The 26,072-nt window shown below is 37.0% G+C and overlaps 1 long non-coding RNA gene across 3 annotated transcripts in view; it reads left to right on the top strand.

Annotated features, from left to right (window-relative positions):
- The window catches only part of LOC125281515 (uncharacterized), a 290,038-nt gene extending 271,580 nt beyond the window's left edge, over positions 1-18,458 (top strand). For all 3 annotated transcript variants that reach the window (XR_008957342.1, XR_008957343.1, XR_008957344.1), the window contains exons 3-4: positions 1,272-1,385; positions 16,651-18,458. This is a non-coding gene — a long non-coding RNA (uncharacterized LOC125281515). The remainder of the gene's footprint in view (positions 1-1,271; positions 1,386-16,650) is intronic.
- The last annotated feature ends 7,614 nt before the right edge of the window (positions 18,459-26,072 follow it).

Here is a 26,072-nt window from a genome sequence, read left to right as displayed (position 1 = left end):
TCAACTATGAGGGAGGAGGAGGCAAGAATCCAGGCTGGAGTGGTAAGAAGAGCCTGGGCTCATCTAGTGAAAAGTCAGGGGTTTTTTTCTGAAGGAAGAGATACAGAAAAATGTGTAACATAACTTTGACTAGCACATAGTCAGATTTGTGTTTTTAAATGCCCTAAAAGATATCTGGAAGATGAATTTGAAATGGGTAGGAGTTGTAAGGGTGAGAACCTACTGAATTTTGTACTGATAATCCAGGCCTACCTTAGGGGAGTGACAGAAGAAATGGAGAAGAAGGAATGAATCTTAACATTTAAAAAGCATTTTACCATACAGTTTTATTAAAAACATTGACATATGGGGAAATCAAATGTAGCTATTCTTCTCACTCTTAAAATAATTACAGATCTACATGCCTTATTACTATAAATTATAACTGAAACCTGATTGTAATTTTAGTCTTTTTTTTTTTTTTTTTTTTTTTTTGGTTTAGTTGCTTAACCTATGTGCTATCAAGCTTCAGATTGGTTGAACAGGCATAGTCTGGATTGCAGATAGTATGAGTTGCCAGTCCTCTATCTTTTGTTGCCTTCTTCATTATTAAAAAAAATAATGAGGCAGCAATCCACACAGCTAAAAATAAAACATTTCATTTCCCAGCATTTCTTGTAGTTACAGGTGGCCATATGACATAAATCTGTCTAATGAGAGATAAGTGGGAGCCTATTGGGATTTCTGGGAAGATTTTGTCATCTTGATAAATCTACCACATTGTTTTCCTGTCTCAAATCCAGCTGCCACGGCCAGACAGTCAGAAGCCATTTTGTGACAACACACCAAGAATGGTCAAGTAGGGACACTGAAAGACGCCGTTTGCTTGAACACCTGTATCAGTGCTGAATTTCCAAGCCCAGGCCTCTTGCTATTTGGGAAAATAAATCCCTTTCCTGTTTAAAATGTTGTGTTACGGTTTTTATTATGTATAATTGAATGCATCCCGATCTCTTGTTATGATTGTATCACCTTCCCCAAAAGGCAACTTCAAAAGAAACAGATTCAGGAGGAGATTAGTGATATGTTATCTTCTAAGTTTATCCAGTCAGCTCATTTTGACATCCTCCAAGCAACTGAATACTCTTTGGGTGAAAGAGTAGCACTCTGTAAAAAATGCAAACATTTGTGTTTTTTCAGTAGGTGAAGTCTTTCAGCATCTTTTTTCATTGGCTGTATTATAAGAAAATATGAAAAGCTTTTGGCTTACTTTGTGAATTTATGTTTAACAGGAAGAAGAAGAGAGTTGAAGAAGCAGCCTGAAAAAAAAAAATGTCTAAAACATCCACTGGACAAGACTGAATTCTACTACCTGGTCAGATTGTTGTCAAGAGATGTGCCAAAAGGTAATGTAGAGAATAAGATAAAAAGCTAGACTGTTTTTTTTCTTGGGGTGGAAAGAATACCCTCTAAGCAAGTATTGACAAGCAATTATCTCACACATTTGTTTTTAAAGACCTTGAGGCATGGACTTTCTTGGAGATCATTTTCTTTTTTTAAATTCAATTTTGTTTTAGCAGCATTTTAAAGCATACCCCAAAGGTCACAAATAAAAAAAAAAAAAAAAACACCAATGTCTTAGGTCCAAAGTAGAACCCATTCTTTGTTGTAGATTAAAATATGCTATTCCTCAGCAGTAAAAGTATGTGCAAAACTGCTAAAGAAAGCTCAATCAGGGCAAACTAATGCAGTTTGAATAACAACAAGAAAAAAAAAACCCCAAAAAACCAAGTTGTTCAAAAGGTAATAGTAAATGGGATAGTTTCAACAAGTGATGTCAGAACAATTGGACATTATATGCAAAGAATGAATCCACACATCGATCTTATATTTTTCACAAAAATCAACTCAAAACAGATAACAGACCTAAACTTTAAAACTTCTAGAAGATAACAGGGAAAAAAATTAGGTGACCTTGGATGTGGTGAATTTTTAGATACAACACGAAAAGCATGATGAAAGAAAATATTTGTAAGTTGGATTTTATTATAATCAAAAGCTTCTGCGCTGCAAAATACACTGTGAAGAAAAGGAAAAGATAAGCCACAGAGTGGGAGAACATATTTGTAAAACGTAAAATGAACTTGTATACAAAATATACAAAGGATATATATATATTCTTTGGTTTTAAACCTCAAAACTAGGAAAATGAATATCCTAATTAGAAATGGGTTAAGAAATATGAACAGACACTTCACCAAATATTTATATGTAAATGGAAAATAAACATATTAAAATATATTCAGTATCATGTACCATAAGGAGATTATGAATTAATACAATGGGTTATCAATACATACCTATTAGAATGGCTAAAGTCCAAATAATTCACTAAATAATTCACTAAAGCATATGCTGGCAAGGATGTGGAACATTAGGAACTCCTAATCATTTGTGTTGGGAATGCAAAAAGGCACAGCCATATTGGAAGAGAGTTTGGCAGTTGCTTACAAAGGTAAACCCAATCTTACCATATGATCCAGTAATTGTGCTCTTAGGTTTTTACCCATTTGACTTGAAAACATGTCCACACGAAAACCTGCACATAAATGTTTCTAATAGCTTTATTCATAATTGTTCAAACTGGAATCAACCGAGATGTCCATCAAAAAGTAAATGGGAAAATAAGCTGTGGCACATACATACAATGGAGTATTACTCAGTAATAAAAAGAAATGAGTTATCAAGCCATGGAAAGATATGAGGGAAACTTAAATGCATATTGCTAAGTGAAAGAAGCCAAACTGAAAATCTACATACTGCTTGATTCCAATTATATGACATTCTGCAAAAGACAAAACTATAGACACAGTAGAAAAGATGTGTGGTCGGCAGGGACCCAAAGAAGTGAGAGAAAAGGATGACAAGGTGGCACACAAAGGATTTTTGGGCAGTGAAATTATTGTGTATACTACAATGTTGGACACATGACATTATTCATTTGTCAAAACCCATAAAACTATATGACACAGAGAATGAAACTTAATGTAAACTATGGACTTCAGTTGATAATAACATATCAATATTGGTTCATTAATTATAACACATGTCCCACACTAATGCAAAATATTAATAGTAAGGGAGATTGTGTATGGGGGAGGAGGGTATACAGAAACTATACTGTCTGCACACTTTTTTCTATAAATCTGAAACTGTTCTATAAAAAGGGGTTTACTAATTTTAAAATCTTAATTTTAAATATTAGAACACTAATTTAGTGTAAGTGCATCAGAAATTGTCAATAGGGCATTCTAAAAGGAAAGAAACCTACAATGACCACCTTGAACCAATGTTCCTTCATTATACTTATAAATAATCACAACAAATCTTGAGAGGAAAGGCATATTATTCTAATTTCTATAAATAAATGTGCTACATCTTAAAAGCTCTGCAAGTTGCCTAAGAACACACCACTAAGAACTGTTGGAGCTAATTTCCTTCTGCTGGTAAATTCCAAAGCCGTCTATATCCACCATAGTTACGTACCTGGGGTCTGGAATGAGCAGATCTTGCTTAACATCCCAGCTCTGCCATTTTCCAGTTAGGTAATCCTAGGCACATCACTTACCTCTGTAAAACTAAATCTTATTCTCAAAATAACTTAATAGTAGTTCTAGTTCATGGGATTATTTTTGGGAATAAATAAAGTTCTTAGCCTAAAACTTGTAACGTACTAGTCAATATGAAGTTTTCTCCTCTCATCATCTTATTCATCATCATCATCATCATTATCATCATCATCATCTTCATCTGTACCAGTAGCAATGGGTAAATTAATGATCTGAGGAAGTGTGGAAGAGCAAGTACATGGAAGAGCCCAGTTACCAAAAGCAATGAATGAGTTTTTACAAAAAAATGGTATAAGACTAGTCACTGCTGATACAAGTCTGGGATCATGTTATTCTTCATCTTTCTTCTTTCTTTTGGTATCTTTATATAGATAAAGTCAGGGGGAATAGACAGAAGCAAAACCAAAATGAACAAAAAGAATATACAGGGCTATTACTTAAGTGTTACTTCAGAGGGAAAGTGAGTCATAAATAGACAGCTCTAGGCTGGATTTGGATCCAAAAAGACCCTTGTTCCTACTTGACCCTAATGTTTTGGGGATGAGTCAAAAGGTCATGTGAGCATATTATCATCTGGGATTTTAAAGCAGAAACTATTAGAAAAGCCTCCCCATCTTACTGCTTCCTCAAATCACAAGGGTGACTGGCAGTTTGGAGTTCTCAGAGAAATTATAAAACAGAATTAAATTTCCAAGACATTTCAAATGCTCAGGAGGGAATTCCTAATATCTAAAGTGAAGTTTCTAGAGTAGTGCACCACTTAAACCCAGTTTGATTCGTGCACAAAAGCTATACCACAATGCTTGGCAAATTGTGGGTGCACTATCAATATTGAATAAATGAATGACTAACTTTTCCACTCCCACCCCAAGAGCATTGCTTTTCATGGTATGTCGCTAGAAACAGCCACTGTTTGACCACTTCTCTGGAGAGTCTAAGGATAACTGAGGAAAGTTTTGGAAGCATCAGCGAATTGTTACTTAATCACTCCATGTATGTGTGTTCTTAAAACACAGTCCCGAGAAGGACAGGCAAAAGGTTGATGCCTATCTTCTCTGGACCAAAGAAAGATTATTTACTCTAAGTCCTGTAGTTAAATTTTTTTGAATAATAATGGAGCCCAGGAAGGAGCAGAATTTGAGCCAGGCACTTTATGTAACTGAGACTTTGTTATGGACTGAATATTTCTGTCCCCCCAAAATTCATGTTGAAGCCCTAGCCCCTCCCCCCCCACCATGTGATAGTATTTGGAGATGGGTTCTCAGAGGTAATTAGGTTTAGATCAGGTCATGAGAGTGGGGCCCCACAAACAGATTAGAGCTCTTATAAGAGGAGGAAGGGAAATCAGAACTGGCTCACTCCTGCCCACATGTGAGAACACAGTGAGAAGGTAGCCATCTGCAAGCCAATAGGAGAACTGTCACCAGAACCTGATCATGCTGTACCCTGGTCTTGGACTTCCAGCCTCAAGACCTCTGAGAAAATAGATTCTTTTGTGTGTGCCCATTCTGTGGTATTTTGTTATAGCAGCTGGGCAGATTAAGAGCCCACAAATAAACTTACACTATACGGTCAGTTAATCTATGGCAAAGGAGACAAGAATATACATTGGGGGAAAAGGTTTCTTCAATAAATGGCGCTGGAAAAACTGGACAGACACATGAAAAAGAATGAAACCAGACCATTTTCTTACACCAAACACAAAAATAAACTCAAAATGGATTAAAGATCTAAATGTAAGACCTGAAGCCATAAAACTCTTAGAAGAAAACAGGCAGTAATCTCTTTGACACTGCTATAGAAATACTTTTCTAGATAAGTCTTTTCTGGCAAGAGAAACAAAAGCAAAATTAAACCATTGGGACTACACCGAACTAAAAAAACTTTTACAAAGAAAAGGAAACCATCCACAAAACGAAAAGGCAACCTACTGAATCAGAGAAGATATTTGCAAATGATATATCCAACAGGGGTTAATATCTAAAATATATAAAGAACTCATACAAATCAACACTGAAAAAGAACAATCTGATTAAAACATGTGCAGAACATCTGAATAGACATTTTTCTAGAGAGGACATACAAATGGCCAAAAGACACATGAAAAGGTGCTCAACATCACTGATCATCAGGGAAATGCAAATCAAAACCACAATAAGATATCACTTCATACCTGTCAGAATGGATAGCGTCAAAACGGTAAGAAATAACAAGTGCTGGTTAGGATGTGGAGAAAAGGGAACCCTCCTGCACTGTTGGTAGAATGTAAATTGGTGCAGCCTTTGTATGGAGGTTAGAAAGAAAGAAAGAAAGAAAGAAAGAAAGAAAGAAAGAAAGAAAGAAAGAAAAGAAAAGAAAAGAAAAGAAAAGAAAGAAAGAAAGAAAGAAAGAAAGAGAGAGAAGACCCAAAAATATGATCCAGTAATTCCACTTCTGGGTATTTACTTGAACAAAACAAAAACACTAATAAAAAACTTGTGTCCCTATGTTTATTGCAGTATAAAAGCCAAGGTATAGAAGCAAAGTAAGTGTCCACCAATGGATGAATGGATAAAGAAGTTGTGGTATATATATACACAATGGGATATTACTCAGCCATAAAAAAGAAAGATCTTGCCATTCCAACAATGTGGATAAACCTAGAAGTATTTATGCTAAGGGAAATAAGTTAGATGGAGAAAGACAAATACCATATAATTTCACTTGTATCTGGAATCTAAAAAACAAAATAAAACAAACAAAACCAGAAACAGACTTATAAATATGGAGAACAAACGGGTAGTTGTCAGAGAGGAGGATTGTGAGGGGGATGGGTGAAATAGGTGAAGGGGATTAAGAGGTACAAATATCTGTTATAAAATAAATAAGTTACAGGAATGAGAAGTGCAGCATAGGGAATATAGTCAATAATTCTGTAAGAACTTTTTATGGTGACAGATGGTAACTACGCTTATTGAGGTGAGCATTTTATCAAAGTATATAATTGTTGGGTCACTGTGTTATACACCTGAAACTAATATTATATGTCAACTGTACTTCAATTAAAAAAAAAAAAAAGACTCTTTGGGCATGGTGATATTCGTGATTGAACCAGGAGAAGATGAAAGAAGGAAGCCCCTGGAGTAGGTAGATCTTGCTTTAATTAACACCACGAATTATATGATATCATTATAATCCAAACTAAGCTAAACAGTGCTATACAAAATAACCAAAAATAGGTTCTCAGGGGTCTTTGCTATCAGCCAGTTATTTTGAGCCTTCAAAGATCTTTCGTTTCTTTTGAAATAAATGTAAAGTGATAGATCAACTTAGATAAAAATATCATATTTCATCAATTTTAAGACACATTTGTTTTATTCATATTTTCCCATATCTGAAACTAGAATGTGTTTGACAATCAATGGCCTCTTACAACAATCAGTACTCCTTTCTCCTTGTGTAATGGCTCATAAAATAATGATATATCTAACGACTGAGACTCCTAGATTCAATGAAATATGTGAAGAATGTAGCTCAGTATTTTTCATTACCTCCTCATATGATCATTTCTTCATTCATTTATTAAATATCTATTTACTTAACCAATAGCAATCTAGTTTCCATCTGTCCTACATGCTGAATTTAAAGATGAATCAGGCCCCTGTCTGCAGAGAACTCACTGCTGAACAAGGCTGACTTGCACACAAATAAAAATGCAGGGTGTTATACACAACTAATGAATCATCGAGCCTTACATCGGAAACCGGGGATGTACTGTATGGTGACTAACATAATATAATAAAAAATCATTAAAAAAATAAATAAATAAAAATGCAAAAAGCTTGAAATAAAACAGTCACAGTGAGGATGAGAAAGATCAGATATATAAAGTGTGCTTTGGTAAAGTTTGGGTGATGGTGTGAATTTCCAAGATAGAAGATACAAAAGGAAAACAGGTTTTCATAGGAACTTAATACGTTTTAAATATCTTCCAAACATTCAGGAGTTGATGTGAAGATCTGGACCTTCCACAAGGGCCCTGGGATAGTCATTTGGTTGTGTGAGGCATTGGTATGTGGTTGGCATGGGTGTTAACTAACTTGCTCAGGATAAACATGTGGAGTAAGAAAAGCCAAGGATAGCGCTTTGGGGGTACACCAGGACAGGAGTGATTAGACAAGAAGGTAACCTGGAGGAAGTGGTCCTTAGGAAGCCCCACAAAAGTGTTACAGGAGCAAACTTTGCCACAAAATAATTCAGTGAGATGGATCTGTGAGTCTATTAGGTGTGGAAATTCAGATGATAGTTGACATCATCATTAAAAGCATTCTCTGTGCTAATATGTAATATTGTTTCCTTAGTTTTTACTAGGCAGTCAGGGAGTTTCCAATGACCATGTGAGGAATATATTTCCATTGTTTGCACACTGCTGAGGAAAACTTGTTTGTTTTATATGCTACACAATGTGTCTTGTATAGGTCCTATCAAATGGAATTCCTCCAGCTATTTAATTGCAAGCAAAGTTTCTGTCATCTGCAATACTATTACATCTCCTTTAATCAGACAGTGAGAATACGTGATCCATTATTTCACTTTTTCTCTTGGCTGCCAGGAAGGTCGGAGCTAAAAGAAATGCTCAATCAGAGTTCCCTTCTGACCCCAGATTCTGGACAGAATTCTCTCTATCCCTTTTACTATCTCTTTTCTGATCTCTTTCGCTTTTATCGTTTATGGTCTGTGTGTTTATTAAAAGGAACTTCAAATGTATTTTGAAAGGATGGGAAATATAAATTATAAATAACTAAAAATAAATAAAAACATGACCATCATGCTGTATATTAGAATTCGTTTGATTTTTCTACTGAAATAAGGTCTAGGGCATGAGTTAGTAGTTAACATTAATGTGTAGAAATGAAGGCTTGCATTGTTGGTCTCCCTTTGAGTAATCTGTGACAGCAGCTCTTTATTCAAACTATTTTAAGAATTGAGCTCATGTCATTAATGATTCAGGTGCACTAATCAAATAATAAACCCCAAATCCACATTGATTTCAATCTGTATTCAGGACACTAGGGAAAATAATCAGTGTTTGCTGAAGGAATGAGGAAAAATTGGAGAGGAAATAAATGTTATTTTTAAAACCCCTCTGGAATATATTAAATAGGGAGAAAAATTTGACAGCTATTTTAAAGGTAGTTGACAGCTTCTCTTGAAAAATATCATATTTCTTACTAATGTGAAAATTATGCCATAACATATTTAGAGCTTTTAGTATAGAAAAATGGTATGTTTCTTAATTGTTCTAAAAATGTCGCTTAAATTTGTCTGATTGGTGATTAGCAAGAATTGGAAGTACCTTACTTTCTTATCAAGCTCTTATGGAGTAGGCCCTTGCTGGCTGTGATCTGTTTTCAGTGGTGCTATCAATGCCTTTATCAAGGCATTGAGCTGATGTGAGCAAAAGATCACCTAATAATGGTAAATAATAGGGGTAAAAGTCATAGCTCCAGCTTTTAGGAAATCACAAGATGCCGGGCACTGTGTAAACAATCTCACATGCATTGTTAAGTCCTTACACCAGAATGCTTATAAACTGAGCCCTAGAACGATCACCTAGCCCAAAGTGCCAAAGTTAAGATTTAAACCTACAATTTTAACCATCATGTTCCATTGGCCTGGAACTTATCCTTCTCAAATGCAATTATTCTTCAGATTTTGTCTACTTCATTTAAATATTTACTAAATCCATTCTAGAGCGTTTGTCACTATTCATTCCTAGTTCTTACTGTCTTTTCTTTTATTCCTGAACTATTGCAAAAATTCCCATAATTGGGGATTCCCAGCATGGCAGAATGAAAAGGTGACCATATTCTATCCTCAAAGAGCAATGATAAAACTAGAGAATATTGGGGCGCCTGGGTAGCGCAGTCATTAAGCGTCTGCCTTTGGCTCAGGGCGTGATCCTGGCGTTATGGGATCGAGCCCCACATCAGGCTCCTCTGCTATGAGCCTGCTTCTTCCTCTCCCACTCCCCCTGCTGTGTTCCCTCTCTCACTGCCTGTTTCTCTGTCACATAAATAAAAAAAAAAAAATCTTAAAAAAAAAACAAACTAGAGAATATTATCAAATGCAAGCATTCAGAGCCCTGGAAATTGACCATGATTTAAAACAAACTGTGAAGCCCCTGATTAGTGAAAAACTCCCAATATTCAGGTAAGGAAAGTGGGAATTCAAAGTATTCTTACCTGTAGCTGTGTCCCTTTTGATCATAAATAGTAAAATGGCAAACATGAATCCAACCAATACCAATAATTACATAAAATGTGAATAAATTAAGCATCCAAATCAAATGTAGACATTGTCAGACTGAAATTTAAAAAATGCGATCCTACTCTATGGTCTCCACAAAAGACACACTGTAGATTCAGACTCAATGGATTGAAAGTAAAGAGGTGAAAAAAGATACAACATGCAAATGGTAACCATCAAGGATCTGGAATAACTACACTTATATCAGACAAAATTGACTTTAAGACCTATATATTGCTAGAGACAAGGAAGAATATTTTATGGTGATGAAAGTGTTATTTTTTCAGGTAAATACAGCAATAACACATATAGACACACATCTAATTACAGTACCCCACAAATATGTAAAGCAAAAGATAAAAAAAGTGAGGGAGAAATAGACATTTAACAATAATAAGGACTTTTACACCCCACTCTCAAAAATTGAAAAACAAACTAGACAGAAGGTCTGCTAAGATACAGAAGACTTAAACAACACTACCCACCACCTTGACCCAAAGGACATTTGTAAAACACCCCAGCCAATAAATAGTTGAATTCTTTTCAAGCACACATGTTGAGATCTTTAGCAAAAGTAATATGGTAGGTCATGAGATCAATTTCAATGAAGTAAAAAGGATAAAATTATACAAACTGTGTTCTCTGAATGCAAGGGAATTAACTTAGAAATGAATCAAGCCCTCGGCATCATTGCAAAGGGTCCACAGTTAGAGTTCACTAGGTTTTACACCTTGTGCATCTATACCTTATTTATGCGTAGTGATGAGCATCTCTAAAATATGTAGACTACCACTTACATAGAATACGGTTAATTCTTGGGGCACCTGGGTGGCTCAGCTGTTAAGCATCTGCATTCGGCCTAGAGTGTGATCCCCGGGGTCCTGGGATCGAGCCCCGCATCGGGTTCCCTGCTCCGCTGAGAGCCTGCTTCTTCTTCTCCCACTCCCCCTGCTTGTGTTCCCTCTCTCGCTGGCTGTCTCTCTCTCTGTCAAATAAATAAATAAAATCTTAAGAAAAAAAGAATACTGTTAATTCTAACTTTAATATCCAGTTTGTGAATTAAAGAGGAATTGATCTAATTGATTCAGTCATAAAATATTTCCTGACCGCCTACTCTGTGCCAGGCCCTGTTTTTGTTGTTGAGGATACAGTAACAAATTAGAACAAACTTCAAAAAAATAAAATAAATAAAATAAATAAAAAACCCTGTCTTCACTTAATAAAGGAGGAAGAGAAAAAAAATACATAATTAAATTTAATGTATGTATAGAAAGCACTAGAGGCGCCTGGGTAGCTCAGTCAGTTAAGCACCCAACTCTTGACTTCGTCTCAGTTCATGATCTCAGGGTCAGGAGATGGAGTCCTGCCTTGGGCTCCACACTCAGCAGGGAGTCTGTTTGAGATTCTCTCTCTCCTTCTGCCCCAAGCCCATGCTCTCTCTCTCTCTAAAATAAATAAATCTGGGGCACCTAGGTAGCTCAGTCAGTTAAGGGTCTGCCTTTGGCTCGAGTCATGATCCCGTGGTCTTGGGATTGAACCCTATACTGGGCTCCCCATTCAGCCAGCAGGGAGTCTTCTTCTCCTTCTCCTCCACTCATGCTCTCTCTTGCTATCTCTCTCTTTCTCTCAAATAAATAAAGAAAAATCTTTAAAAAATAATAAAATTTAAAAATTTAAAAAATACATTTAGAAAGCACTAAATATGCAGTGAGCTAGTTATTTTACAAATAGCTACTGAGACTAGTTGTTCTCCTTGAGACCAGTAGTTCTCAAAGAGTGGTCCCTGGACCAGCAACATACATACCATCAATCTCTGGGAACTTACTAGAAATAAAAGTATTCAGAGCATAGCCCTGACCTACTGAATCAGAAACTCTGGAAATGGGTCTCGGCACTCTGTGCTTTAACAAGCGCTCCAGGCGATGACGATGTACACTAAAATGTGGAAACCATGGACTCACCCAACCTCTTCAAGATTGTAATCAGAGTTAAAACAAACAATGCAACAAAATGAAACACAATACATGGTTCCTTCAAAATTTTCGTAATTATATTTTATCTTTTGAGGGGCTGTTAGAGGGTCCCTAAATGCCTTTATCAACATCTGGGCATTATTATTTGCTCATTCTAACTGGGAATTCTCTTAGGACTACTTGAGCTTGCTCCTACGTTCTTTTTACTCTAAACAGCTTTTTGCAGATTTGTTTTCAGCCCACTTCTCCTTCTTATGCTATTGTTATTGCTACTTCTTTCTGAATTCTATTTGGCTTTGTCCTCTTTTTTTGCTTATAAGCCAGGCTCCATTTTGCTGCCTTCATTTCCCTTCTTACTCTACCGTTCTATTCTTATTTTCATTTGCTGTTCCATAAAGGCTGCAGAGTGAAGGGTTGCCTGTTTTCTTTCTTTTTTTTTTTTAACAAAACTTTATTGGTAATAGTTTTCAAATATGTTTACAACAGCACACTGTTCAAGAGGAAGCCGCGTCCTTCGCAGCATGCAGGTTGAATCAAACCCGTGCCCACTCAGGCCCCCACCCCAGGCCTGAGAGATCCTCCTGGATGGGGAGAAGTTATGAGAGGGACAAATATGGGGATGAATGGGGTGGCTCCCCACTTTTCTGTTAAGAGAGAAAAAAGCATAAATGGGGGGAAGGGGTGATGGACAACTGACAGCTAAACAGAGGAGAAGCTCCCACAAGGGGAGCCGGGCGGAGGCTGCTAGGTGAATAAAACAGGCAGCGTCTCCCCAGCAACCCTGGCCTTGAACCCAGGGCCAAGAGGGGGAGGAAGGCTTTGCCTTCTTTTGTGGGGTAGCCTTCTCAACTGAGCAGAGAGGAGGCTGGGCATTAAAATCTAGCTGAGAATAAAATTAGGTTTTGGGGGGAGTGCTGGTAAGGAGGCAAGGCCATAGCCTTGGGGCTGCCCTTCTATCTTTTCCAGGGACAACTTCTCTTTGACAGGGAGACAGACAGCTGCTTTCTTTGTCTTGGCCAAAGCTCAAGGGCGAAGAAAGTTCTGCTGAGGCAGAAGGGATCAGGGGCTTCCTAAAGCGGCTGTGACCCTTACAGGCTTGCCAGGAGATCCTCCCGGGTTGGGGGGTTGGGAGGTGGGCAGAGGAGCAGAGGAGATTAGCAGCTTTGGGTGGAGGTTTGAACCCCAGCTCCTTCCTTTACAAATTCAGTTGGCTTCCCAGCCTTGTTAAAATGGATTTGGGAAGGGGGCTGCGTGGGAGGCGTAGGGATTGCTTGTTTTCTAAGGACAAACCTCAAATTACTGACACCTTTAAGTGGTCCCAACTTCACCTCCTGGCCACTTCGGGTCTTGGGTGTCCTTGGTTACATCTCTGTCATGCCTACTTTTTAAAAAGTAGGATTATAGGTGCAGAGAGTTTACTTCATTCTAATTCTTACTTCATGGCACACTGTTACTATCAATTTATGCAGTCTCCCTCATTTAATTGTGTATTTATTTGATTTTATCCCTGGTACCCTTATTTTTCTCCCTCTTAAAAACAACCACTTCTCCTGGGTTTGATAAATATCTTTGAATTTTTATCTTTGTAAAATATCTAATTTTTATGTTTTGTTTTAAATTTACATAATTTAAATTTTGTAAATTTGTAAAAATTTGTTTTAAATTTACATAAGTGGCATTGTTAGAAAAACTTACCTTGTTTATTATTTTTACTCCATACCGTTTTTAAGAGCTCTCCATGCTGTTGAGTCTTTCGTACTTTCTAGGTATTGGATAGTACTTGATAGTGTACAACCAACATATTTTCCTTGTTTTTTTTTCTTCTTTCACTCTCAAAAGTAAAGCTACTTATCTTACTATGGAAATGTCCTTTATTTGCATAGAAAATAATGGCTCTTGGCAGAGCACAGCAGGAGGCCCATCCTGCTGGTGGGCAAAACAAGACCTGGCTCTGTGGTACTTCTTGGTTTCCACCTGTGAGTATGTCACAGCTCCAACTTGGAAGGATTTATCTGCTTTTTATTTTTAGCTGTTTCCCATTAAGTATGAGGTGCAACAATATATTTCTTTTTTTTTTTCATCTTTAAATGAAGAGTTCAGTGGATCATTCTTCCCTGTATTTATTTTAACAGAGTTCTCCATCTGTTTTCTCTTCACAGTGGCAAATGAACACATTCTCATTTGCTCAGTTAAATCCTGGGTTTCATAAAAAGTATAATTCCAATACAACTTTTATAGTAAATTCTTGGGCAGTTGGAGCCATACTTGTGTGTTTCACAGGTAAGAGTTAAGAAATGCAATTGCATCCCAAAATAGGTAATTAAAATAGGAAAATTAAAAGTTTCTATGCATCAAAGGACACTATCAACAGAGTAAAAGGCAGCCCACAAAATGGGAAAAACTATTCGCAAATCATAGTCTGATAAAGGATTAATATCCAGAATATATAAAGAACTCCTACAACTCAACAACAAAGAAACAATCTGATTAAAAAATAGGAAAAGGACTTGAATAAACATTTCCCAAAAAAGATATACAAATGGCCAATAAGCACATGCAAAGAGGTTCAACATCACTAATTATCAGGGAAATGCAAATCAAAACCACATTGAAATCAACTTCCTATGCATTAAGATTCTTATCAAAAAAAAAAAAAAGGAAGAAAGAAAAAAGAAAGAAAAAAAAAAAACCCTAGAAAATAACAAGTGTTGGAGAGAATGTGCAGAAATGAAACCTTTGTGCTTTCCTGGAAGGAATGTAAAATGGTGCAGCCTCTGTGGAAAATGGCATGGTTACTCTTCAAAAAAATAAAAATAGAATTACCAGATGATCCACCAATTCCACGCTGGGTATACACCCAAAAGAATTAAAAGCAGGGTCTCATAGAGATATTTGAACACCCACGTTCATAGCAGCATTGTGTAAAAGCTAAAATGTAGAAGCAACCTAAGTGTCCATTGACAGATGAATGGGTAAGCAGAATGTGGTATATGCATACAATGGAATATTATTAAGCCTAGAAAAAAGATGGAAATTCTGACATATGCTACAAAATAGATGAACCTTGAGGACATTATGACGAGTGAAATTTGCCAGGACACATATTGAATGACTGTACTTATTTAAAGTAACCAGAGTGGTCAAATTCCTAGAGACAGAAAATAAAATAGTGATTGCCAGAGACTGGAGAGGGAGCAGAAGGAGAAATGCAGTGTTTAATGGGTACAGAGTTTCACCTGGGGAGATGAAAAAGTTCTGGAGATGGGTAGTGGTGACGGTTGTGCAACAGTGTGGATGTACTGAATTCCATAGAACTGTACACCTAAAAATGATTAAAATAAGTAATTACTAAGTTATATATATTTTACCAAAATAAAAAATAAGAAATGCAATTTCATCTAAAATTTATATTTCTAAAACAACCTTTTTTGTTATTTACTTTGTATAAGAAGGAGTCTTGGAAGAGGTCCTTGATAGAATTTCATCAGTATTTTTTATGATCTCAAATTTTATGACAACCAAATGGAAATAAGCCTGATAAATTCAGAATGACCAAACATTCATATTGATGGACTCTGGCTTTAAAGAACTTCTCACCTAGAGACTTTACTAATTTCACTTTTTAAAAACACTTTGGCTCTGCATATTAGAGAATCTAGATATTATTGTTGATGATAACAAAAATAAGAAGACTTTACATGTTTGCATTACTTTTTAAATTTTGCAAATGTATCTTCCTACATTTTTTAGTTTAATGATTGTGTGGCCACTAAAACATATTTCCATTTCCTGGAACACTGCCTGATACAGAGTGAGAAGTCAAAATTATGCTGTCTGGTGTATTGCTTATTTTAGAAGTGAAGAACTAAACAAAGAATCAGTGATTTTTATAAGATTACAGAGATAATTTGTAGAACTAGATATTGGTTGCAGATTTTCTGACACAAAGTCTGGGAAATAAATCTTAATTTTAATTATATAGACATGCTAAGTAACATTTTCTATTTGATTACTGCTCTACTACCCAAACTCATTTAATATGTTAAATATTAAAACATTTGTAGGGAAATCAAATTTTGGGGTAGTGTGACTAACAATAAATTTCCGGTGCTAGAAAAGATCTTCTATTTTGTCATTTTCTAGCTCTATCAGTTGGTTATTGCTTGTTTCTCTCTGTTTTCAATTATTTTGATTGATAGGAACGTGCCCATTGATTGACAGCTCCTCAAAAGATTCCCCCCAACGTCTACTGGTTAAGCAGAGCTCAGTTTATTCTGCTAAAATAGGACAAACACCTCCCTAATAGAGTCTTAGTAGTGTCTTAAACAGGAACGTAAGAAAAATATATTTATAAAGTTATGAGGTGTGCTTTGAGTGGTTTAGGGTTTTTCTGGGCAGAAAACTGATCAGGACTGAGCCAGTTTCGTGGCATAATAATTTAAGGTTGGTGGACGCAGTGAGGTGAGACTGCCAAGGTAAGGGAGGTGAGTGAATTATTTGATATGCAAGCCTTTTGCCAGGTGAGCCATATATTGTCTTGAAAGGCGAGCTGTTATCCCAGATGACCAAACTATTTTTCCCAGACAAATTGGTTGCAGGAATTTCTGAAGCAAACAGTTACATTATTTACTGGCCTACTGGCTAATGTTCCTGGGCCAGAATTTCCTAGAACACGTAGTTAAGTTATGTTGACACAGGTGGGCCTCAGTTCTCAGTCCCAATAGTTAATTTAAGTGGATGTATGTGGTCCCAGTTTTCAACCCTTGCTTCCTGCTCCCCAGGACCATCCATCAGCCTGAGTTGATGAAGTCATCAATACAGAGCCACGGCACTGCTCAAGGTAGGGTGATCATGTACCACGTTTCTGGCGGTGACGATTTCAGCCTCTGTGAGTACCAAGCTTTTCTGATTTTTTTCATTGAATGATTATTTTCAGAATCATTTAATGGGATGGCACAATGTGACACATTGACGTCTAAACTTCTAGAGATCTCAGCTTTGAGAACTGTGTACAGACAAATACTAACGGGGTATTTATGACAAGAGCTTGTAATCTACTTCTAATCCAGACGCCAAAAGTATTCAATGAAATCAAAAGAACAAAACTCGTCCCCAATTCAAATTGCTGGCAGAAAGAGCTGTGGGCATATAAGCCAAATGACCTAATTCGTCATTTGGTTTTTTATTTGTTTACTTTCTTATTTGTTTTTTATACCAAGAGGTCTGCAGTGAGGTAAATACAATATTCTTTCCCTATGGTAGTGCATATTCCCAATTAAAAAAAAAAAAACTAGCATTTTCTTTTAAGTGACCTATTTTGATCCACTTTTTTTGGTGCAACTTGATGAAAATCACAAGGGAGGAATTCTATGGATTTATTAACATCTCTTCCTGCTGTACTTTGAAATTCAGTATAGGGGCTGACTACATAATTTGTGGGGCCCATAGAAAATGACAATGTGAGTCTCCTTGTTCAAAAAGCTAGAAAAAAGTGCAATTAAGCATACTAAAACATAAAGATTTTTCTTTAAAAAAATTTCCTGATTTATAAAATTTAGTAGGGATGATAGTGATACGTGTATAGCAGTTCATGTTGGTGTCTAACTAGAGTGCTAATTCTGGAACAGGGATTTGCCCTGTTTTAAAGTGAATTTAATTTTAAGAGGCAGTGGGGCTTTGGGGATTTATGGCTGTCCAGAATGGAAAGGAGCTGAATCATAAAGAGTGGAAAGAGAGATGGTACTGCAAGAGCACAGGAGAGGGGAAGAGGACAAGCGGGATAAAGGCTGCTACGGTCAAGTTATGATATAGGTCTAAAACAGATGCATTTGAATTGTTATATTTTCCATGTGTCTTGACTAAGAGCTCTTTTCAAGAAACAGTTTTGTAATCTGAAATTATTTGGGGCGTTTCTTCAAACAAACAAAAAGAATATGCTCAATGGATATTTTCAATTTTACTCCCTTTTTGTTTTAAGGCGCCTCTGGCATGAACAAGCTCGTTAATATTAAAAATTCCCCCAAATATCCACTATAGTTCTTAATTGCCTTTTGTGTAATTATGTCATTCATAAAGAGAAGCACTAGAATTAGATTCATAGTGCAAAACCTTGCAAGAAACAGGAATTTGGCCCAGAGCGGGTATTAACTTACATTGAGACAAGCCCATGAGTGTCTGCCAGTGGATGGCAGAATAAGTTGCTCTTGTACTTTGTGTCTTGGGCTCCCAACTTAATAGTTGGCTCTTTTCAATTAGAGATTGATAAATGGCCATTTCTCTGTGGGTGGACTGTTGTAGATTAGACTGAAGGGATCCCTTTTCAGAGCAACACCCTAATGAACAAAACAAGACAAGATAGAGCAAACTTTTGATAAGGTATTGATAGGTGACCCAAGGCAATGTCTGTCCTATAAGGATGCCAGTGTGATGAGTTCTTCTGACCTTGTGAATCTTTGGAGGCTGCTTGAGGGATGGACTTTTCTCTTCTCTATGAACATCCCCGAATGAACTTAACCACAAAAGATGATGAGGACAGATAAAGACAATAATAGTGTTCTCAATAACAAAGCAGATTTCTACCAAAGAAAAATATTTTAAAATTTGACAAGACAATAAAAGGATTCCTATACAGGGTTCCTCATTTCTAAGAGATAAAGTAAACTCAGAAGTTGAAAACTCAAAGAAAAAAAGTAAGAGTTCTGCTTATCTGCCCTTCACAGCTGGAAGGGCAGCATGCTGTGTCCACGTAAAAGATCTTGAGCTACAGTGGGCATAGAAGTGGTGGTGATGGCGTCTCAGCTGGAACTCAGGGTCATTTCTCAGACTCCCCAAATGACCGCTAAAGCATGTCAGTCAAACAGAGCTAATTTTATTAGATGTACTTCAATACGGGAGAGTGTTACCTTGACAGTCCTAGTAGTTTCTCAAAAAGGAGACATCAAAGAATAATGCTTACATAGCTTTAGGGTCTATGCTCAAGGAATTGATGATGGGATTTTCAAGGACAAGAGCTGATTGGGATTGTGACGTAATTTAGGATTATGTGAGTGAGATGAGGATCCTGAGTCAAGTTTCATTAAATAAACTCTTGGGTAAGCTGCTTGCCCAGGTGAACAGTTTGTTGTGCTAAGAGGAGAGATTTTGCCCAGAGGTGCAAACTTTTCGCTCAGAGAAATTGGTTCAAGAATTTCTTGAAGTAAAAAGTAAAGCTATTTATTTTTTTCTAATAACATAATTTTCCTCACTTACCTGTCCAATCAGGCATTGGAATATAGAACTGAGTCATATACCCAATATCTGTGAAATTGAGCGTCATTTCATTTCAAGAGAAGCAGAAAGTATTAATAAATGGTGGGTTATTTAGTGAGTAACCACTGGCCACGAATAACATGTATCATAATTGCACGTCCTCTTTACTTTCTTTGCATCAGTCAAGGGATATCTTAAATATATTTTAAATAGTGTTAATTCTATAATACTATAAATATTAATTTTGTGATTGATCAGGAAAAAAATGGAATAAAAAGAGAAAACAGGACAAAGAAAGGGCTGAATAGATGAGATGTAAAGCTTAAAAAAACATTGATTTGGATTTAAGCTAGAACCATGAGAAAGAAAGCAGACTGTAACATATTTCCTCAGGCCTAGAGCCCCAGGGACACTAACCAATAACACCGTTCTAGGTATCAGTCTTAACTCGCTCTTGTGGACTCCCCACCACTCCTAATGCAGTAGGGTTTTTGTTTGTCTGTAAGCCAGATTCTCTTGGTCATTAGGCAGTGTAATCGTCTGCTTTTAGAGCTCCTGTTGGTGATGCCTACTAATGAGGCTCTACTGCCCTTACTCTTGACACCCAACATGAGTGCTGGCACCAGTAGCCACTCCACCTCCCCGCAAACCATCAGCGCCGTAGCTGCTTGTTGTCAGGGCCACTTGTGGGGTGTGTAACTGATAAGCAGAGGTCTTTCATCACCCTGCCTCTTTGTTCCTCTTAGCCTCATGGGACTTAGCATTGCAATTATTAGTTAAAAACAGTTGTTTTAGCTTTTATTCTCTCTAGGTTTAAAATGTGTCTACGGTGATCATGACTGGTCATGATTTTCTTTGCTGCTTGCGAGCTTGTTGGGCCATATTTGCTGCTTCATTTTCCTTTTTAAGATGTATGATTTTCCAGAATTATCTTCAGCCTCTCAATCAGATAGACACCTGGCAGAGTGCCCTACCTGTAGCTAACCATGCTGAAATATATCTGAGTCCCAGTGATGGACCAGTAGTGGAAGCAGAGATTTGAGTGTCCAATTAAGAGTGGAGGATGCTTCCCTGGAAGGGGGGTGCCTGGGTAGAACCGTATTCATGAGATTTCAGCAGATAGACCTGGGGGAAAAGGCATGAAACATGATCTAATCCAGTGTTTCTGGAAAGAACAACTCTGATGGGGTATAGTGCCAGCATGTAGAGATGTTCTTTCCTGAAGACCAGTCTGTGGGAGACAAAGAAAAACTGAGGCAGAGCGAAAGCATTTGGAAGGAAGAATGAATTCTGATTTTAAAGCCTCCAAAAATAAGGCATCGAAAAGAAGCTAGGTATGACTTTAGGCAGATGGTAATGTTTCCTCATATTTATTTATCTATTTATTTGTAATTAAAATGAAGGAGTTTGAATTAGGTACTCTCCTAATTTCCGTTCAGTTACAAATTTTAATCCTAGAAGAGAAACCAAATTAATGCGCTAAACCAGGTCGGACTCCAACTCTACCACGCATCTTATCTTCATGTCATTTATGATATAAAAATCCCATGCTTCAATAAACTAGCTTTATTACTCAATCCTCTATTTGGTAGATTCGGTATATAATTGTTTGGATGATTCATAAGGAAGTGGTATTCTAAGAATTAAGGGTTTCGATTTATTTTCAATGACTTAAGTCTTGAAGACTGTAATTCTGTTAATAACTTAGGTGGCATAGCAAGAAGAACAGTGAGTAAGTCAGTCTGCTTTTTAGGGATATCTAAAGCATTCCATCAATGTAGCAGAAAAGTCAGAGATATCTAAGGCCAAAATAGTTCTTATTCTTACAAGAGGAATTTTGTAGAAATGAAGTATATGCATCTTTTGGAGTGAAAACTACAGCCAACTTAGTTTTATGTCTGTGTGCTAAAAAATTCTGGGACCAAATATACCTTCTACTGCCTGTGCAAAATAATACTGGAGCTAGGAAAAAATAACTTAGTTACTTGCTCCAGGAAATACTTTCTCCTGGAAGACAAAACTGTGAACCAGCTTCAAAAGTGTATAGTTTGACCATCAAGCCTTGTTTTGAGACCCCGCTTTGCTGTATCCTCCAATCCAAAGCTTTTTTGTTGTTGTTGTAAACTTTGCCCCATTCTCTGTCTTGCATGATCTGCCTTAAAATCCCCTGGCCCAGACCCAGTGAATATCCTTTCTAATCACCACATTTTGAGACACTAGCAACACTGTAAAGGTAATGCTCTCCCTTTCTTCAGCAAGTCTAACAACTTTGATCAATAGATATTTCTGGTGCTGTTTTGGGACATCACAGTTCACGTCACAAACTTTATTAATTTATAAACTAAATGGTTAGTCTACATTATATTAGTGTTTCCATATCTAGAATGACACTTTTCTAAAAATCTGGGTTTGTAATGTGAAATGTTTAAACTCTTGGCCATGAAAATATCATTTTCATGTATGAAGCTTTTTTTAAAAATGCTTTCAGCTTGGTTTATTTCTCAAAACAAAGATTCTCTAGTTTATTTGCCCTTAAGTTAAATAGGAAAGGGGAAAAAAAAAAAACCAACAGAAAAAAGCTTACTCTGTCAAATCCTCCTTACACATTTTGTCATTTCCCCTCTATTAACTCTGTCCTAGGGTTGAGAAGAAGTTGGCTTCCTGAACTTTCATTTACATACTGCACTGAAGCTTGGCCTCGGTTGCAGCTTGTTAAATTTATTGACTAAAAGTCCCCTGAGCTATTGAAGACTGGCTTACTGTGTTAGAAAGATGCCACTTGTAGCCAATTGGAAGTTTTTTGCTTTCAACCATTTTCCACATGAACAACTGATCTTCTCCTTCCTTCCTTCCTTCCTTCCTTCCTTCCTTCCTTCCTTCCTTCCTTCCTCCCTCCCTCCCTCCCTCCCTCCCTCCCTTTCTTCCTCCTTCCCTCCCTCTCTCCCTCCCTGCCTCCCTCCTTCTCTCTCTTTTCTTTTCTTTTTTCTCTTTTCTTTCTTTCTTTTCTCTCTTTCTCTTTCTTTCTTTCTTTCTTTCTTTCTTTCTTTCTTTCTTTCTTTCTTCTTTTCACTTATTTCTTTCTAAAAAACACTTATTCCAATCTACTGGTTGTTCATTTGCTTAAAATACACAAACATAAAGGAAAAATGACCCCAGAAAAAGCTCCAGGGATGCATCTATTACAGAGCCATCTGAAGGAATTAATCAAACGCCATAAATCTGGAGAGATTTTTCTCTGGCTGCAGCAAGCTCTGTACAGGGGCTAGTGAGTCAGCATGAGATTTGTTTTCTAACAACCTTAATACTTCTTCTCTAAAAGAAAGCCCTGAAGTTTAGAGGGTCAATCTATTTCTGAACCTGGGTGTAAAATAAACAAGAAAGCAAAAGAATAACGGCAGCAACAGCGGAGCTTCCCCAGAATCCTGACTTATTTTTCCACCGTGCTTAGGAATATGGGTTTGTCATGGACTCTCCTAACGTTAGAGTGTGCACTCCTAGGCTCCCAAGAAGCAGGTGGGGGACTCGGGGGACTCCTCTCATGATAGAGCTGCCTCTGCATTCTGTACTTTCAAGGACAAAGGAGTGGTCGGGTGAGCTTCTGCACAGTGACAAAGCCCTGGGGGTGAGTAGTGGAGGGTCAATGGCTGAGACAGGTGTATATAACTTAGCTGCTTCTCTAGGCATTTTTTTGTTTTGTTTTGTTTTGTATTAGTACCTGCAGAAGGAACATATGAAATGAATTAAGACCAGGTTTCAGACATGGAAAAACAAATTTTGTCACCTTATTTTTTGTGCTCCATCTGTGTTCCTCAGAGAAATTATTATTTTTCTTTATTCTAGTTGTATTTTTTTTTCCTTTTTTATATTCTAGTTATCATTTATGACCTTTACATGTGGGTGCAAAAGAAAAAGTACATTGAGTCATGATTTCCCTGGCCAATTTAATTGGTAATTCTGTACCAAGTTCTTTTTTTTTTCTTAAAGATTTTATTTATTTATTTGAGAGAGAGAGTGAGTGAAAGAGAGAGAGAGCACAAGCTGGGAGAGGAGCAGAGGGACAGGGAGGAGCAGACTCCCCGCTGAGCAGGGATCCTGATATGGGGCTCGATCCCAGGACCCTGGGATCATGACCTGAACAGAAAGCAGATGTTTAACTGATTGAGCCACTCAGATGCCCTCTGCACTAAGTTCTAAAATTATTTTAACCAGTACCCAAAATTTTAAAATTTAAAATGTTTATATAAACATTTGAACTTCTGGCCTCTGTTAAAGAAAAATTAGATCTAAAAACACTGAGCTTATGTTCTTACGTGGCAACAATTGCGTAGACCGAGTAAGCTGATTTCTTCGAATGGGGCCTGTGTTAGCTACCATACGCATATTCCCACTACTTCCTGTTTTCCTCTCCATCCCATCAGATTCGTTTTTCGCACCATCTACCTGGCCACTGCAAGTATTAGAGTTTATGTTGCTTGATATAAGACAGGAAAAGAGTGTCAAATGAGGCTGGTGAGTTTAGTAGTATCCAGATCACATATGGGCTTGGATTTGGAATTTTAGATTAATGTTTTTAAGGAGGGGAAAGCAACCTCATATAATCAACATAGTAGTGCCATGAAGTAGATAGCTTATTTTATAAATGAGAATATTGACATTCAGAGCATTGCAGAATCTTTTCCAATTTCACTTAGTTACTAAGACTAGACTAGAGATGTGGGTTTCTGATTCCAGAACACATAACCTTTACTTTGCTATCTTGACTAACACAGTTCTCCACAATGAGACTAAAATTATTTATCAGATTAAAATCCAACTAATGAATAAAGTGAATAGTGAATAGAAGTTGATCCTTATATGTGATGCTAGAACTGATTATATTTCCTTTGGGTTGAGTTAGGAATAGAATAGGAAACCAGAGACAGAGGCAGAAACTGACTTGGGAAATCAAGTGTACTTGACACTATGATGAGGGGAAATGGAAGTGACCAGGAATCAGGCTAGACCTTATAATAAAATGATAAAATCCATGACATTTAATAATAAAAACTACATTTACAAGCCAGTGTGCCAATATCTTCATTTCCAAAGATCAATAAATCTATAAGAATGACTGAGTGATAGTTCATGGTTAAGGTCAGATGCATTGGACCAAAGAGAGTAAATGCTTTCAAAAAATTGAACTATAGGATAGAAGTTTGCATAGACAATATAGACTTAGAATAATGGGGTTCTTTGGATTGACTTCCTTCTTTACTCCCTTCCTCCTCCCCTTCCCATCCTCCCTTCCTTACTCCCTTCTTCCCTCCCTCCCCTTCGTCCTTTCCTCCCTCCCTCCGTTTCTGCCTTTCGAAAAATACATATTGAGGCTCTACTATGTCCATGATTTTCTGCTAGCATTGAGGATACAGTGGTATAACCAACACATATTCACATATTTATGTCCAAATAAATAAATAAATAAATAAATATATATATAAACTATGATAAGAACAAGAAGAAAAACATAAATAAGGTGTTATGAGAAATTAATGGTGTGACCTCACTTGTATAAACATATTAGATGACTGTCTTACAAAGTGGCATTTAAGGTAAGTCTGGAAAGAAGACTTGTAGCTTGTCAGGTAAAGATCTGGCAGAAGAACATTGCTGTTAGTAGTACTAGTAGGTGTTACAGCAAGAAAGGGTATGGCTCAGGAGGAAATTTCTTAAAGCTGTTGTAGCTGGCATGCTGGGGCAAATCAGATAGTGGGATGGCTAAGGTTGTCAGATAAAATGTAGAGCACTCAGTAAATTTGAATTTCAGATAAACAATGGACTGTTCCTTCGTGTAAGTGTGAGACACACTGCTTATTTGAAAACCTAGGCATAAGCTGAGCCTGGAGAAAAAGAGAGCAGCCAGATGAAGCAGGAGCTAGCAGACTGCTCTAAGAACATTTATGTGTTTCATTCTCAGTTCACTGAAAATAAGTTTGAGCAGGTGAGAAATATTATATAATTTGTGCTTTAAAAATTTCACTCTGCTGCTCTGTGGGGAGTGGACTAGAGGGGCAAGAATAGAAGCAGAGAGATAGTAATATGGCTGTTGACAGAGTTCAGTTTAGAAAAGGAGGTGTCTTGGCCTAGAGTGGTGGCAGGAGGGGTGCAGGAAAGTGGTTTGAATCTAGATATTTCCTGGAAATACAATCAGGAAGACTCAGATGAGTGGCATGTAGGAGATGAAGTTATCAAAGATAATTCAGGTGGGAGGATAGAAGGACCATATCCTAAAATGTCAGTATGCCAAACTTTGGAGAATGTTTGAAGAGGAATTTCAAAAGTTAATATTTGCCCATGTTAAATTTGGGATGCTTTTAAGATGTTCAAGTATAGATGTCAAGTTGGCAGATGGATATGTAGGTCTGAGACTGAGAAAAGAGCTATGGGCTAAAAATACAAATATGTCTTCAGCCAGATTATAATAGAACAGAAGAAGTAGCAGAATTGATTGCTTCTTTGTTTGGCTTGTTTTAAATCACTCTCTTCCAGTTATTTCATTCTGAGAATATACCTTGTGCTTTTGATGGATAATTCGGAAACAATCTGGTTTAATCCATAAAATGTCTAAAGAAAAATTTTATAGGGTGAGTTACTGTAAAAATGACCATCTGTTATCTTTTGATTTTCGTTTCTTTGCATTTCCAAAGGTGATCACCTAAACTTTGCCTGTTTGGGAGAGAATAGTGCTACGTGCTACCCCATTCTCCACTACCATGCACTGACCAGGGCATCGGGCTATTATCCCTATGGTAGTGGGCAAGGCTGCTTGAAGGAGAGAGAGAATAGAGACGGGACATTTTCAGATTTTTAGAAGATTTTTGCAAATCCAGGTCAGAGGTGATAAGAAAGTAAATGAAAGAATTTGAAAGCAGTTTCAGGTGTGGGACTGGCTGGACCTCAAAGCTAATTGAAGATGAGC

This window comes from Ursus arctos, unplaced genomic scaffold, assembly GCF_023065955.2.
Source record: "Ursus arctos isolate Adak ecotype North America unplaced genomic scaffold, UrsArc2.0 scaffold_4, whole genome shotgun sequence".
NCBI classification, from domain to species: domain Eukaryota; kingdom Metazoa; phylum Chordata; class Mammalia; order Carnivora; family Ursidae; genus Ursus; species Ursus arctos.
This window is presented reverse-complemented; position numbering and strand designations above follow the sequence as displayed.